Here is a 5,156-nt window from a genome sequence, read left to right as displayed (position 1 = left end):
GAATGCACCAGAGCACACTCGAACAAAGGAGGTAGCCAGTGCTCAAACTGATGACGGACACCATATGCATGATATGACATGACAAACAATTGATGTGTAGAGGTTACACAAAGTGCTTGTAAGATAAGTATAGCTGGTGAGACAAATCTCTTTGTGGTTACGTGAGATGTGTGTTTCCATACGTACATCTTTGATTAGCATGCGTATGTACACGTGTACATACCGTCATTACAGCATCTCTATTTCTATATCTATCATTCGATGCCCACCGAGGTATATTCAAAATGCGTAAATACCACCGGTCAGCTAATATATATGCATCGAAGCGTATACAATCATCGGTAACGGTCGACTCCAGTTGAGATTTTTCGGCTTTGCGTGCACTTGCATGGGGATCAATGACAAAGTACGCAATATACGCAATTCGTTACGGAGATTCTCGGGTATATCCGTTTTCCCAATCCATTCATCCACGCTCTTGCCGGGTCATCATTGGCATTCACGAGCTGCTGCAGCTTTCTTAAAAAGAAAGAATTAAAGAATTAAACAAACAAACAAACAAAAAAGGGCTTTCAAAGTAATGGGCGGGGAGAGTTGTGAATGTGTCATGCAGCACCAAACATCACAACAAGTCTCAAGAATGCATGAAAAAGAAGGGCGGCTAAATTCAGAAACAACAGCAACGATATTACAAACCTCAACCTCAAGAAAATAATCGCTTCCTCTAGTCTCTTCAAAATCATTGTCACAGTGTGTTACACGTGAACTAGCTTATTGGTCTAGATGAGGCAGTTTGATCACCCGAAATGAAATATAAGAAGAGATAAAGTACCGTTGAAATTATGTGTGCATTTATTAAAGTGTAATCAAGTCTTCAAATCATACATCCGGTCGTACAATGTAATAGTCTTCTGAGCTTAGAGCTTAAACATATCTCGCAGATTAAATGACTATTATCCCATATATCAAATACTAACAACCTTCTAACTCCAAAACTAATAACTCTCAATGTTAATCTTCCGACTTATAAACTGAGTAACCAAGTACTACAACACTTCTCACAATATTGACTTATGAGACGGCGTGGGCATGTGGCTTGCCACAACAAATCATATCCCTGACCATAATGTCGGTCAGCGTACAGAGTTCAGTTCAGTGCAAACTTGTGGTTCCGGTTTATCAGTTAATGGGGAATGTTATTATACTGACTTTGCTTCGCGAATCGGCGTTCTCCATATATATGACGACATCTGTGTGTCCTTGGAGAGGGCGAACGCGGAACGCTAGGAGAGTATGTCGGGGCGACAACGACGTCCTTCGACCGGCCGACCGCGGTTCAGCGAAGGCGACGGATCCAGCCCGTGTAACCGGCGTTACTGTGGAGGGGTGCGTCTCGAACTCGGCGAGGGAAATCCGGGCAGCGGGCCAGGCAGCGGCTGAACAGGAGACACCTGTGGAGTCTCGACCCGGTGATTGTGTGAGCTTATCTGGACGAAGCTCCACTATACCCTTAACAGCCGTAGTTGGGCCTTGGACACCCCAGTTGTGGCATCACTGCTAGACAAGGCTCTGCAGCGTCTGGTCTGTCTGGTGGCAAAACAGGGTGTGGCAGCTTCACTTCTTGTGAGCCTGCCTATACTACGCTGGCTGCTGCAACTTAACTATGCCGGGAAACAATAGCTGTCAAACACCTGCATGTGGGATGCCTCCAACCCGACTAAATTCATATACAAATTCACTTCCTCCCAGACTGGAGGGTATTTAAATTAGATTTAAATCAACTCCTTACAATCATAACGGCTGTACGTCACCAGCTCGACACCCACGAGTCATATATCTCACGAGTAATACAGCCCATGAGAATACAACCCACGAGCTATACACTATAAAGTGAACAAGGCCCACGAGCTCAACATCAAGTAAAAAAAAAAAAATTTAAAAAAAGGCCAGAGAGCTATACGGTCCACGAGTTATACACACACTAGGCAAATAAGGTCCACTAGCTCGACACTAGAGGAAAAAGGCTCACACGGTCGACATCATAACGCGGGGCTTGATGTATCACAATAGGTCGTGCTCATGGGCCTTAAATGCCTACTGTGGAGCCCAAAGGCTTTATTTTTGCCTGTTGTCTGGCTAATGGGCCTGTTGTATGCTGAGTAATCAGCATCTTGCAAGTGGGCACGTTTTACTTGATGTCCAGCTTGTGGGCTGTATGACCCGTGGACTTTTTTATGTCTAGCTCGTAGGCCGTTATGGCCCGTGGGTGTCGAGCTCGTGGGAAAACCCCAAAATAACAACCAGTGTAAACACTTGCAACTGATTGACAAATAGCCTTGCATCGACCTAAACACAAGTGCAAACACAAATGGGGAGAGGATTGTTGGCATATAGACTACGTAAAGAAGCCGTGCCATTGTATGTTTGAATACATCGTACATTATACTGCAATCTAACCAGTTATAAAGCCTTCTTCATGTCACACTACTTTAGTATCCAAGAAGGAGGAGGCCATATTGAGGTGGCCAACGCACGTGGTATTATTGAAGTCCACATTTTGCACAAAAGAGATTTATTGGCTACCTGTAGATCTGTACGTGGCATTTCGTTGACAAATGACAGTCCATACATCTTCTATCCAGCAATCAAGTTGCGCTGTCGTGTTTGGTCGGAACCCGCATAGCTGTCTAATAACAGTCCATGGACACAAATCGTGATATGATTTTCAATATGCAAGAGCGCTACAATCGGTCGGAAGATGGTTAAGACGAGTATGATTTATAAAGTTATTTCAGTGCTTGGACTGACGTGATTTGCTCCATCGGACTTTCAAATCAACAGCTGCAGGTTGCATCCATGAAATATTTAACACCCTTCGATTTTATCTCTCGTGATTGTTTCTTCAAACAATATCACATGTAAAGCATGACTAAAAGAGTTTCATTAATGCAAGAATAGAAACATGTTTTCTTTCGCGTTTATATTGTAAAACACATTTGTTTTCATATAACAAACGAACAGCACAGGTATTGGTTTCTCTTTACAGAATTATCCGTACACATAATAATTTTGTATTTCACTTTATGACATATATTTTTCGATTTGTTCACTGATATGAATTTATAAAATGTATACTTTGTAGAGTAATGTTGTAAAGTTTAATTCATTTGATTAACAAAAATGAACAACACTTATATAGCGCATAATATACGCTATTGTGGTATATATCACTAAATGCCCACAAGAAAAGAGGAGATTTCAAAATATGTTATTACAACAGTACCGAGTTTCTCGTTTGCTTATAACTGTAAATAGATGCTTTTTCAGGGCTGATTTGAATTCATTGACGTTGGTAGTTTGCGTTGACGTGTGAGATAGATTCTTTCATAAAGTAGAGGCATATTCAAATTTTCATTCTCCATGAAATTGTTTAAAAAAAATATGTCTTGGCTATCTTAACGAAAGTTCCCTTGAAGTATTCTCTCAGAATGTGTGAAAAAAAGCAAATGAAACAATTCTAAAGCTCGTATAAATATCTTAAAGTGTAAACCACCTTGAATCTGAAGCTAATGTAAATTTCCTGGAACTTTTCTTTTCATGTTCATGATATTATATTGCCCACGCAGCAGAGTTTTACGTAGCTTGTAATAATATTCTACAGTATAGTGTCTGTTTGACCGGTAATCCAAAAAGTAATAATTTACACAGTGGTATAAAAATCAACATGTCACATGAGGAAAGGATGAAACATGTTGTATATTAGTGAATGAATTCTAGGGTTTTCCTAATCTCATGGTAATGCCAATGAATCGAAATCGGCATTTTTGTGAAGCGCTTTTTGTTTTTTTTCATATGTGACCTTTGTCATCTGAGATGACACGTAAATTTCATCAATTTTTTCCTGCTTGAATTGTAGTACAATCGATATCAAGAAACACTCTGAGAGAATATACACATACATCCGAAAACAGAAAGATATTCTAAGCAATTTTGTTTTGGTGCTTTTTAACTTTAGCCCACTGAATGTCGAGCATCCCCTTAATACAGGTAGTCAAAGTGCAAAAAAAAAAAGAAGGAAGAAATAAAGAAAGAGAGAGAAAAACGCGATGGAGGATTCTAAAACTACAGCTGAACCGACATCAGATGAAGTAATGACGTCAGATGAAGCATTTACATTCATTCGCGGAAGAATTGGGAGTGACGTCACCTAAAGACAAGCTTATATCCGATCCAATCTCCCTCTTAAACGAAATATTGTATTCCTGGCAAGAAAATATCCCTTACCAGACAGTTTTTAATATCGCCACCTCCAGGAAGGACAGACATTGTCCCACGTTGCTTGAGGTCGAGAATGATATAATGGCGAAATTTGGAGGCTCTTGCTACCACAATAATGTCGGCTGCTACATAATGATCAAGGCTCTTGGTTACCAGGTAACCCTTGTACCCGCTGACGTCACGACTACAAAAAGCGCCCACGTGCTCATTATTGTCTTCAACCTATCTGGAAAAGGTAGCAAGCATATGGCGGGTGTGGGCATGGGAGGCTGGCCGACATTCCAGCTGATCCCGCTGAATTTTGAGAGGGAATCTCCCGAGTACCACGAGTCCTTCTTGCGCTACAAGTTTGTACACGAGGTGATCTCATCTTACGCCAGCACAACGCGGAAAGCGACCCTGCAGGGGACAATCACTTCAAGGCATCCCTGAAGGACGGATGGTATACACATAGACACTGGTTCATTACAACATGCCGGTTCAAGCGCCACACTTCGACGAGATAATGGAGGTACTTCATACCCAGGTTGTTGATTTCCGAAAGGTAGATTTCTTTCGATCAACAACACCACGTTCTTGGAAGAGCAAGAGAATGGGTGCATAAAGGAAGCCTACCTCAAGTCACTTGATGACATCATAGACGTGTTCAAACACCACTTTCCACAGTTTGATGAAAGTGCCATACATGCAGCGATGGACGATGAGTTTGTCAAACCAAGGAGGTTTAAGAGATGGAGTTCCAACTGGCTGTATTATTCAAACAGCTGCCATTTTTTCTATTGATGCACAAAAGAATTCCGCAGGTGCACTTGTGCCTTTGATGATCAGGGTTCGATGCCGCATCCATTTTGAGGAATCTGAAGATTCATTTTAAACTC

The 5,156-nt window shown here is 41.4% G+C and overlaps 1 pseudogene; it reads left to right on the top strand.

The window, feature by feature from the left end:
• The first annotated feature begins 4,106 nt into the window (after window positions 1–4,106).
• On the top strand, window positions 4,107–4,882 carry LOC140244463 (uncharacterized; annotated as a pseudogene).
• The last annotated feature ends 274 nt before the right edge of the window (window positions 4,883–5,156 follow it).

Source organism: Diadema setosum, chromosome 21, assembly GCF_964275005.1.
Source record: "Diadema setosum chromosome 21, eeDiaSeto1, whole genome shotgun sequence".
NCBI classification, from domain to species: Eukaryota; Metazoa; Echinodermata; class Echinoidea; order Diadematoida; family Diadematidae; genus Diadema; species Diadema setosum.
This window is presented reverse-complemented; position numbering and strand designations above follow the sequence as displayed.